The sequence below is a fragment of the Cyprinus carpio genome, chromosome A20, assembly GCF_018340385.1.
Source record: "Cyprinus carpio isolate SPL01 chromosome A20, ASM1834038v1, whole genome shotgun sequence".
Taxonomy (NCBI): Eukaryota; Metazoa; Chordata; class Actinopteri; order Cypriniformes; family Cyprinidae; genus Cyprinus; species Cyprinus carpio.
Window position 1 is genome coordinate 23,621,445 of NC_056591.1, and position 12,734 is coordinate 23,634,178.

Here is a 12,734-nt window from a genome sequence, read left to right on the forward strand (position 1 = left end):
ATGAAATGATGAAATCTTACTAACATTTGTGATATTAAATGTAGGGTGCTGGAGACATTGTTCTTTGCTGTATTTACTTGGCTTCCTCAAGCTCCTCAGTGCGTTGGATGGCATCAGTCTCATATTTGGTTCTCCACTGAGCCACCTCACTGTTCGCCTTAGACATTCCACGCTGGAGTTCAGCTTTGGCCTCCTGCTCCTCCTCATACTGCTCTCTGAGCAAGTCACAGTCATGACGTGCAGACTGAACCGCATGGGCCAGAGCATTCTTGGCCTGTAAGGCAGTATATTTTGAGTTTTCCAAAATTCCAATCTTTACAATTACTTAGATTATCAAAACTTAATTTTCAAAATTAATTAACTCAATTTTGTATAACTCTACCTTTACTTCTTCCTCAATATGTCTTTTGAGTTCCTCAATTTGCTGTGTATAAGCCTGTTTTCCTCTAGTTAGCTGTGAAACAAGTGCTTCTTTCTCTTCCAGTTGGCGGCTAAATTCACCTGAAATCACATTAGAAATATTACTATGAAATTTAATAACAGTGAAACTTTTAAATAAATTTTTAAGGTTTTTACATGTGTACCTTATTTTCCATGCCTTACCATTTTCAGTCTGAAGTCTTGCACGTTGTGCATTCATGTCATTCAGCTGACGAACATTTTCATCACTCTTGGTCTTGATTTCACTCAGCTGGTCTTCCAGGGTACGGCACATCTTCTCTAAATTAGCTAAAATGTACAGGGTTATATGCAGATGTTTGTAAAGATGCGTTTATATTTAATGACTCTCTAATGAAATTACCTTTGCTTTAGCCACAGCCTCCATGTTGCTTGTCAAGTCATCAATCTCCATCTTGTATTCACTCTTCTCCTTCTCCAGCTTCTGCTTGACCCGCTGGAGGTTGTCGATCTGTTCTCCGAGTTCAGCCACACTGTCTGCCTGCTTCTTTCGGAGAGCTGCAGCTGTAGCTTCATGCTGCAAGGTAGACTCTTCCAGATCACGACGCAACTTCTGGAATTCAGCTTCACGCTTCTTGTTCATCTCAATCTGGGCAGCAGTGGCACCACCAGCTTCCTCAAGCCTCTCGCTGATCTCTTCAAGTTCCCTGGAGAGATCAGCTCTCTGCTTCTCCACTTTAGCACGAGCAGCTCGCTCTGCCTCAATTTCCTCTTCTAGTTCCTCTATACGGGCCTAATTGAAAAAAATAATAATCTTTTGTGATGTTTGTAATGTGGATTTGCCATTAACTTCACATTTTCACATAGAAGAGATTATGTTCAGCATTACCTGAAGTTCTTTGATCTTTTTCTGAAGCTGTGCTCCCAAAGACTGTTCATCCTCAATCTTGCTGAGAAGTTGACTTATCTCAAAGTCCTTCCTGTTTTGAAAGAAGTGTTTTGTAAAATGTGTAAAATATTTTTTTTGTAAAATGTGTAATCGTGGGAAGGTTGACATCCACTCACTTTTTTATCTTCTCATCTGATTGCTGTTTGTCATTCTCCAGGTCCATTATGGACTCCTGGGCCAGTTTCAGATCACCCTCAAGCTTTCTCTTGGCTCTCTCAAGGTCCATACGGAGTTTCTTCTCTTGCTCCAGTGAGCCCTCAAGCTATGTGATAGAAACCAGAGCATTAAAATCTGGTAGATAACAACAAAATTAATTTCACTTTGATTGATTGTCTCATTCTCATGCCAAACATCTTACATCATCCACTTGCTGCTCAAGCTTTGTCTTAGATTTAGTCAGAGTGTTGACTTTGTCTTCCTCTGCCTGAAGGTCATCAAGAGTCTGCTGGTGTGCCTCTTGGAGGGCTTTCTTCTCTTTGGTCAACTTGGCGATGCTCTCATCCTGAGAGGCCATCTCCTCTGTCAGGTTTTTCACCTACATGGACGCATTGATTATTGGTTTCATTCTCAAGAGCCTGAATCACAGTCAGCGGTTTGACGATGTCAAAAAATACTGACTTTGTTTTCTGTTGCATGTTTCTCCTTCTCCACTTTTGCCAAGGTGAGCTCCAGGTCATCAATGTCTTTCTTCAGCTCGGAGCATTCATCCTCCAGTTTCCTCTTCTTGGCAGTCAGTTCAGCATTGATTTCCTCCTCATCCTCCAGTCTCTCATTTGTCTCTTTGAGCTTGGCTTCGAGCTGGATCTTGCTTTTGATGAGTCCTTCACATCTCTCCTCAGCATCAGAGAGGTTTTCAGATTCCTGTTCATTGACATGGATGTAGTTAATGACTTATGTTCATAGCTATAGGATCCATATTAGGATCAATAAGTGCTGAAATACTCACAGCTGTTACTTGCAGCTGAAGGTCGTTTTTCTCTTGAAGAAGTGACACCATTTTCTCCTCAAGCTCCTTCTTTTTAGCTAATGCCTTTGTTAAGTCCTCCTTCATTTTTTCATAGTTCTCCTTCATGGCTGCCATTTCTTTCTCAGTCTCTGCACTCTTCAGAAGAGGCTTGATCTTGAAGTAGAGCTTCATCCATGGCCAATGTTTGACATTCATGAATGAGCGGATGTTGTATTGGATGGAATAAATTGATTCTCTGTGTAAATTGTAATCAGTAAATCAGTCATTATCAATCTGTGGTACTAAACAGTTGTGTTCCAGACAGTTTTGTAAGTAGATTGTACCTCCTCTCCATCATTTTGACAAACTCCTTCCTCATGACGTATCCACGGCACAAAGCTTGAGTCATGGTAACCAGACTTGCTAGTTTCTCATCTCTCATCTCCTCAAGAGTACCCAACAGACCAGCTTTGAAGAACACCTACAAGAATGTTTAGAACATTCTAAGTGGTACAATGTTGAAGAAGCCAAGTTATCCTCCTCAATATAAATGTGACCTGGGTTATGGTACACTGTCCGTTATATAGGGTTTTTTCCTAGATAGAGAATTATGAGGGGGCCGCTCCATCCAGTTTTGTTCCACCTCAACAAAACTCAGGCAGGCAGTTATATGCAAGCTTCACTGAATATCGTCAATTATGGATTGTAGTCAAAAGTGTGCATATTTAAAGAAATTTTTATGTCACTACACAAATTTACTTTATATTTCTTGGAATTGTTATCTCTATATTCATCTGCTGAATTATTTGGTGTGATGAACATTAGCTGCTTTCAGTGCTGTCTGCCTGTGTTTGTGTAAGGTCAAAAGATTTTTTTTTTTCTTCTAATAAGCCACTTTATAAAAAATAGATAAATGTATATTGGTATCAAAGCAATGTAGACCAGGGATGGTTGGATTATGAGGAGTGGATGAAATGTAATCAATATATGTAATCAAGATGGTGCCACGAATGGAGTTAACGTTCGCCTACCCCCCTGCAACCCCCTCCCTCCCTGCCTCCCCCATCATTCAACCTGTGCTTAAGGTTTGTGTAGAGGACATTAACAAGGTCTTCAGAAAACTTCAGGCCCAGATGGTGTTTCACCATCCTGACTAAAAGTCTTTGCTGCCCTACTGGTCCCCATTTTCACACAGATCTTCAACAGATCACTGAAACTATGTGAAGTTCCCTGCTGATTTAAAGGCTACATTATCATTCCGGTCCCCACAAAACCCCAAATCACTGGACTTAATAGCCGCATTTCCACTGTCAGGCCAAAGGTGGCCATGCTAGTGCGCGCCAGGGCCAGTCGTGTTTCTACTGTCACTTCCGAGGCTTAATCGTGCCTCGCAGGTGCTTGCTTAGGGCCAACGGCCTGGTTTTTTTTAAGCCAGACAAAAACCTTGGGACAGAGTGGGCCAGCTGGGGCTAGAGGAGTGGTTATCAACAAAGACAGAGTTTCTCCACATCTAGATACATCTTATTTTATTTTTTCACTTATTTAGATAGCGTAAGTGCCGCGGAACATTTGATAAAGTTAATAGCTATAACATTTTATCTGTCATAAGTCTTGTCTTGAGAGTTTAGCTCCGCGTATGTCATAAAAATATAATAATGGTTTATGTTCAGGAGCTTTTATACAAATATAGAAATGATCATTCTTTCTAAATGTGATGCATATATGGTGACTACACAAACAGAAACAGACTGAATAAGTAGGTAGGCTATGTTCATACCACTTTATTTCTGTGTGACTCATTTTAAATCCTGATAAATTAATTCATTATGATCAATGTATCACTTATTATTGTAAAACATCAATGCTTTTGGATTTAAATCTTTAACAAAGCATGCAAACAAATGGTCGCTTTTATCGTGTTCGTTTTGTGATCACGCTAGTTCCAGTGACTTATTTCTTATTCGTTTTCTGATAACTTCTCTTTGTTGGTGAAATAATGGGGTTGCGTGACATTGTTCCTGAGAGGCTTGTAAAGGGGCAGGTTTTAGTGAAGCGCAGCGGTTCTTCTGGCCCAATGGTGGGAACGCAGCGTGATTTTGGGCTCGATGCTACAGGTCCAAGGCTATTAGCCCCGCCCGGCCCATTTAAAGCACTGGCTCAACAGTGGAAAAGCGGCTAATGACTATAGACCTCTCAAGTCTGTGGTCATGAAGACATTTGAGAGACTGGTCCTGCCCTACCTAAAAAAAGTGGAGATGATAGTGGACTTCAGGAGAAGTGCCCCCTAATATTTGACTAACCATTAGTCGACCAGAAGAGGCTTGGTCGACCAAAATCTTATTAGTCACAGGAAAAAAAAAATTAATAAAAAAAACATCCACATTGGCAGAATCCATGCATATAGTTAACATCAAATATATCTGGTAATACAGTACATCGGGCAGGACATCCAAATGCTCGCCTATCATTCATCAACCTCAAATATGGTTTATCATCTGAAATATGCAAGTAGCAGCAACTTTACATGGCCGCTCAATCTAATGTTAATCTAGAAATGTGCGCGCTGTTTAAGTGTCTGTGCGGAGTGTGGAAGCTGAACAGTAGCTCACTGCAGGACAGATGGAGGCGCCGGTGCGGTTACTTGCTCTTAAGATACACTATCAGTTTTGGTCATACAAATAAGAGTAACACACCTTTCGAATCTGTAAAGACTCTACATTTATTTGTGTGCACTCACAATAACAACAAAACATTGTGCTTTTGTAAAACAATAAAAAAGCAAACAGGATGAGTTTTCTGTGTGAACTTGAGCGCGAAACTCCGAAACTGTGTATACTTGCCTTACAAATATAAAAAACATATCAATACAGAGCGAAATGTCTACTTTCAAATGAACCAATTCAAATGGAAAACAAATATTCACAGATTATGTAATCCATATGAAACATTCATACAGGCGCATCCACTTTTGCGTAACTGCAGAGATGACGAGTCAGTGTTGCTGAGTTCATCTCTTAAAAACGACAAAAGAAAGCACAAGTTTATCAATTAATTATTAAAATGTTAATGCAGCCTCCTTACTGTTTTCCCTGACACATTTATAACCATTACTCCTGCCGGTGTGCTGTGGCAAGCTTTATGCATATACTAGTGCACTTATTAGGCAATGTAGGCAATTAAAAGGGGGGTACAATGCTGTTTCATGCATTCAGAGTTGTTTACACTGTTAAAGAGTTGGATTCTCATGCTAAGCATGGACAAAGTTTAAAAAATTTCTGTGCCAAAAATCTTATTTCCAGGTTCGTACAAGTTTCAGAGAGTTTTTTTTGATCGTGGCTCTTCATGACGTAGACGAGGGTGGAACTCCATATATGGGCCTTTCTCCCGGAAAAACGCGCCCGCGCATGCATCGACCAGAGCAAGAGCGAGATCACGCCTATCAACGAGCTTTTATTCGGTGGCAGCACTGCACATCATTTGATACTAAAAGATGGAGCTGTCCCAGCTATAAAAGATCCCAGTCATGATTCAGAACTGCAGACGGTAAGTTGGCATTCAGCGCTCAAGTGCTTGTCACTTTTTAGCTCTGCCCACAACTCGCCTCCAGGAGCTCTGCTTTTTCTGGAGAGAATCAGAAAAGCTGTATCTTTCTTTTATAAATATGATAAAACTAAAGACTTTTTGGAGATATGTAGGATGCAGTACTACTCTATAGGTATTCAAGATTAACAATGAGATTGGGTGAAACTGTCATGCCCCCTCTAAAGGCTCATTATTATGATTTAAATGATTTATTGATAAACGTGTGATTAGTCGACTAATGCTTCAAATGAACGACTACTAGTCGACCAGAAAAATCTTTAGTCAAGGGTAGCCCTAATTTTTTTTTTACATATTGTTATTTTTTATTAATTATTTATTGTCTATTCTCTTTATTGTTGTTATTAAGGTTTTTATTTCATTTTACTGCCTTTTATTATGTCTGCACCTTCTGTACTGGAAGCTCCTTACACCAAAATGAATTTCTTGTGTGTGTAAACAAGGCAAAAAAGCTCTTTCTAATTCTGATTCTAAAAAGTTTATGTAAAATGAAAAATATGTGGCTGAAATGTTCTGCACTGGCTGTGCACTGTGTAGATGAAAGCAATTGCTTTAATACCATTTTTAACAACATCATGTTTATGTTCAACTACTCTGCAAATGAGATGTTGTATTTAATTAATGTTCGGCAGGTTAGCTGTTTGTAGAATATGCTTTAATTTGATTACTGACATTTTCTTCATCTATTTATTAGAATCCCTAAAATACACTGCTTGTAAAAAGTTCATATGATCAGGATTGTACCACCTGTTAAAATAAAATTATAAAAATATAATTAATCTAAAATGCTGACGATGATTTTATCTATGATTTAACAGTTTGGGGAAGCGTGATAATTTCCCAAGCACAAAGGGGGTCCATATAGGACGTGATGGGTAGCTAAGTATGGTGACCCATACTTGAAATTGGTGCTCTGCCTTTAACCCATCCAAGTGCGCACACACACACAGTAGTCAGTAGTGAACAAACATACACACCGTTAACACACACTCGGAGCAGTGGTCAGCTATTTTTGTTGCAGTGCCCGAGGAACAGTTGGGGGTTCAGTGCCTTGCTCGTGGTATTGAAGGTGGAAGAGAGCGCTGTACATACCTACAATCCCTGCCGTTACCAAGGCTTGAACCTGCGACTTTTAGGTTACAAGTCTTACTCTCTAACCATTAGGCATAACATTAGAAATGTTATGATTGTGTAGTGTGGCATTAAGATTTGTTTTTACTCAAATTACGTAAATTATCAAGTAATTAATTATAATAAGAGAACTTTGTTTCGCCATGTGGTATATTAATTGAGGAGCTCACCTTGGTGTGTCCAAACTTGTATTGGGTGTGGTCCACATCAATAGAGCCCAAGAGTTTCTCTGAAGCCTTTTTGTTGTCAATGAACTGTCCCTCAGGGATGACACTAGCATTTAATACTTTGTATCTAGAGGACATTCACAGGAGAGTCATGTTCTTGTGAAATCAAAAAAATATATATATTCTTAACATGATGAAGATTAAATTGGTGCATCATCTGCAATAAGGAAGGTTGCAAAAGGTCTTTACCTCTGCTTGAAGTCGCCATATAGGATTCTGCTGGGGAAACCCTTCCTGCAGATTCTGATACCCTCCAGCACACCATTACATCTGAGCTGGTGGATAACCAGGAAGTTCTCCATCAGACCTGCAATGCAAATATTGTTAAGGTTCCAGAGATATTTTCAAAACTGTGATGCATTAGATTTTTGGGGGAACAAGTTTACCTGGAGTCTTGGATTCATTAGGAATCAAGCAGCGGACAAAGTGAGGGTGAGTGCTCCTCAGGTTAGTCATCAGCTTACCCAAGTTCTCCTGTGGAAATGTTTATGAAATTAGTTTTTAATGGAGAAGATGTTCACATCCTTCATTAAAAGAGAGAATTATGTTTACCCTAAAAAGTGCAGACACAGTCTGGAAGGAACCACCCTTCTTATTGCCTTTCTTTCCACCGCCGCCCTCAGCTATTTTATGTCAAAGAAATATGTTATTATTGATTTTATTTTGCTTTATATTAAGCTGTTCAATAGATTGATATCTGATATTGACAGATATTAACTGCTCTGTCATCATCGAGCATAGATATACTTAATGTTTTTTATGAAGTGTAGAATATGTGATAACAGTGTACTACATTAAGATACAGTTAGCTTTTCTCTGTTTTGCACATCATTAAAATTAATATTGAAGAATTCAGGAAATGCAGATGTTCATACCTTCAGCAGCTCCATGAGCGGCATACAGGAAGGCCAGCACTTTGAGGGATGACTTTTGGTAGAGTTGCACAACAGAGTCATTCAATGGATCCTTGTTCTTGTCCAACCAGCCAACAATGTTGTAGTCCACAGTGCCGGCGTAGTGCACCAGAGAGAAGTGGGCCTCTGCCTTACCTTTGGCAGGCTTGGGCTTCTGGAAAGCTGCACATTTGCCCAAATGCTGATCATGCAGCTTGTTTTTGAAGCTTGTGTCTGTTGCCTTGGGGAACATGCACTCCTCTTCAAGGATGGAGAAGATGCCCATTGGCTGTTGAAGAAATATTTACACTTAAGTACAGTCACAATGTAAATAGTAAATTTAATTTACAGAATATCCTATTACCTTCTCAATGAGCTCAATGCAGGCAGCCAAGTCCATACCAAAGTCAATGAACTCCCATTCAATGCCTTCTTTCTTGTACTCCTCTTGCTCCAGAACAAACATGTGGTGGTTGAAGAACTGTTGCAGTTTCTCATTTGTGAAGTTGATGCAAAGCTGCTCCAAGCTGTTGAACTGATAATTCAACAGAAGCAAGTTCTTGCAACTGACTTATCTTTTATATCTTTATTCTTTCAGAGACATTAATGACTGATGCTCACATCAAAGATCTCAAATCCAGCGATGTCCAGCACACCAATGAAGAACTGTCTAGGCTGCTTGGTGTCCAACATCTCATTGATACGGACAACCATCCACAAGAACATTTTCTCATAGACAGACTTGCAGAGAGCCGAGACTGCGTTGTTCACCTGAGAAATTCAAAGGTCAGTGTAATTGATATTAGACTTAATTTAATTGTGTTTTCTGAATGTCTATGGGACATTTCTATTTTTTTTTTTATCTATTGATAAGGTAAATTATCACCTGTGGTACTGTCTGGCCTTTGGTCACCATCTCATTCCCGACCTTCACTCTTGGGTAGCACAGAGCTTTCAGCATGTCAGCGGAGTTGATGCCCATGAGGTAGGCGATTTTATCAGCCACTGAGGAAGAACAGTTTTATGCATTACTTTCACTAATAAAGTCAATGTTTGCATGCTAATTTTGTAATAATACACCCTACCCTCAGTGCCGTCAGGTTCAGCCTGCTCCTCTCTCTGCTTCTGTTTGAACTTCATGTTTCCATGATGCATCACAGCACCAGTCAGCTTGTAGATGCTGATTTTCTCATCAGCACTGAAGCCCAGAATGTCAATGGCAGTCTGTTTTAAACACAGACCAAATAAAACACATTATGCATTAATATGCAGTTTATATTGCATGTCATGCAGTATTTACACCAGTTCATGCTATTGTTCTTATTTTTAATTTCATGCCAGATACATTGCTTGTAATCTGAAAATATCACTAGTAATAATAATAAAAACTGAGTTGTCCACATACATCTGTGGCAATGAACTCTTCCACATCATTGATACTCTTGACAGTGATTTCACCCTGGCTGATCATTGGATAGTCATAAGGGTTGGTGGTGATGAGCAGGGCCTCTATAAAGAGTTGATGTGCAGCATGTTAACAGTGCTCTCAAACTAGGAAATAACTGAAACAAACAATCCTGTAGATTTCTCACCAAGCAGCTCTGGCTTGTGTCCAGTCATGAGCTGGTAGAAGATGTGGTAACTCCTCTCAGCAGACAGCTGGAATGTTACTCTCGACTTTTCCAGCAGATCTGTAAAAAGTGATGAAAAAAGACATTGAGTTCAGTTGATTAATTCACTTGTTAGTCCCCAAATAAAAGTATTAGGCTAAAAACAGTGTTGACTCACAAGTTTCAATATCAGCTGAGGCAAGTTTTCCAGTGGTCCCAAAGTGAATCCTGATGAATTTACCCTACGGAGATTGAAATCATTTACAAAAGCTCAACTGTTTAGCAGTTTTGAAAGTGTGACTGACGTTGTACAATGCTGTAATGATTCATAAGTGCAACTTACAAAACGAGAGGAGTTGTCGTTCCTCACAGTCTTGGCATTACCATAAGCCTCCAGCAGAGGGTTGGCTGCCACGATTTGGTCCTCCAGTGATCCCTAATATAATTGATGGGCAGTAGTTAGTAGGTATGAGGTGAAGCACAAATACTGTAATCAATAACATCGTCTAGAATAGGTATTTACTAACCTGCATTTTTCCAGGGACTGGTTCTGGCTTCTTCGGTCCAGACATCGCACCAACAGTTGCAAAGTACTGAATGACACGTTTTGTGTTCACAGTCTTTCCTGCACCAGATTCTCCACTGGAGATTGATACAAGATCATGTTTTAGTCATACATTTTCAAGTAATTTATACATATAATTGAAAACCTTTAGCTTATTCTACCAGAGCAATATTTACTCACGTAATCAGAACAGACTGGTTCTCACGATCTGAAAATAAAGCAGGCAATGTAATAGTATAACCAAAATAGGTAGAACTCGATATTAACTTGAAGCTAGAAATTGTTTGTGAAGAATTTTTAATAAATTAATTTGTTGTTGTTCTTGCATTTACACATCAATAGGGTGTATGATAACCTTTATGTTTTATTTATATCGATTCATGTAAGTTCATTTAAAAAAGGTATGGTCCCATTGAAGTGTTTTGTGTGTATGTGTGTAACTTTAAAGAAAAACAAATCAATAATACACTAAAAAGCACTTACCAAATGAATGTGTTGTTTAACTTTAGAGAGAAACACTTCCAGAATCCACTTACCAGTGAGCATGAACTGGTAAGCGTTGTCGGAGATGGAGAAGATGTGAGGTGGGGCTTCAATCCTCTTTTTGCCTCTGTATCCAGCCACAACAACTGCGTCGTACACTGGGAGCCACTTGTATGGATTGACAGTGACGCAGAACAAGCCAGAGTAGGTCTGAAACGGAGATAGATAGTCCAGTTTTACAATGCTGCCGTCCCATCCTAGGAATAAAACATGATTGATTTAGACTTACATAGATCATCCATGCTGCGTAACGCTCTTTGAGGTTGTACAGCACACAAGGTTCATTGAGGTGGGTCATCATGGCCATGTCCTCAATTTTGTCAAACTTGGGAGGATTCATGGGGAAGATTTCATCTTCTTTTACTGTGACAGTCTGTAATGAACATTAATCAGTAATCAGAAGGAGGATAAGACTTTTCTGTACACGTTTTGTACAATATTTTACTGAACTTGTTTAACTCCTGCAGACTCAATTGCAGTAGCATTTTTTTATCTATCATACTTACTTTCCCACTGTGAGTTTTGACAGTAGCTTTGCCACCCTCTTTACTAACAAGAGTACCCTTCAGGTACATCTCGTCTGCATCTACCACGAAGAACGCCGTTTTGGCATCAAAGTGGGTGTTCTGAGCCTCGATTCTCTCTTTTTCTGTTTTCCGGAGGTAAATGGCCGCCGGGCCGAAACACTCCATTTCACCATCTCCCATGATGGCACTTTACTGTGGAGCAGAACTGACATCACAATACTGACAAACTTAATTTGGTTCACTTTTTAACTTTAGTTGAAAGTTTTTTCAAACTTCTTTGGCTTTTAACTCTAATACGTTATGCATTAAAATATTTTTAATCTTACGTTATTAGTACTTTACCTTGTATGATGTTCAGAGAGAAATATCAGCTGTCAAGTTCAGGATTCTGAAAAAGAAAAAAAACAACAACAGTAAACAAAAAAACAGAAAAAGAGTACTGCATGGTGTTTTATCTACATATGTTAGAATATATATGCTAATATATGATTTCAAACATAGACACATATAAACCGTATTCTGAAATGGCAGATGAGTGGGCATAGCTTACCCACCTTCTATAGGCCACTGTGCTACATTCAGTGGCTGCCATTTATATAGTGTTGTTATTGATCAGTCAGCAGAACAGTCCAGCTTGATTTGGTCATGTAATTCTGCTTGGTTTATGGTAATGTAACTCTGTCCTAGTGGAAAATAGAATTCAAGCTGCCATTCTTTTCTTTTTATTTATTTATTTATTTATTTTTTGGTTTGCTATACTATGCAAGTTTTTAAAATGAAAAATTTTACCTCATCTAAAAATATTTTCTATACATAATTTTGTAATGTTGAGATGTTTTCATCTTAAAGAAATAGCATACTCCTAGATTTTTAGATTAAGTACTTATATTGCTTAAAATGTTTTACAATCCATGCTTTATCCATGCTGTTCTTGTTCACGTCGGTTGTCCTATGTGAACTTGTTTGTTTATAATTTGTTTAATTTGATATAACAGCTCTCATTTCAATGTAGCAGCCATAAAATAAATATAACTTGGCACAGAGGAGTAACTTGGTTTGGATGTGGAGAAGCAGTCAGCTGTCACTGGTATTGAGTTTCAGGGGTGACAGCAAAAGCTGATGCCTAAAAGCTTTTATTTTTAGTAAAGGTAATATAAAATGTATTTTTCCAAATCTATTTATCTTTTAAATATCGATTAAAATTGCTAAATCACCCAATGTCATACACCATACTGACCTTTGTTCCTGTGTTTGTTTTTGGACATTTAATGTCCATATTACTTCCTCAAAGTCAGGATAAAGTCATGTTTGCATATGTCAACTTTTCACACAAATTAGTTTAAA

The 12,734-nt window shown here is 38.8% G+C and overlaps 1 pseudogene; it reads right to left on the bottom strand.

Annotated features, from left to right (window-relative positions):
• Positions 1-11,779, bottom strand: part of LOC109054285 — a 31,756-nt pseudogene extending 19,977 nt beyond the window's left edge.
• Between the last annotated feature and the right edge of the window lie 955 nt (positions 11,780-12,734).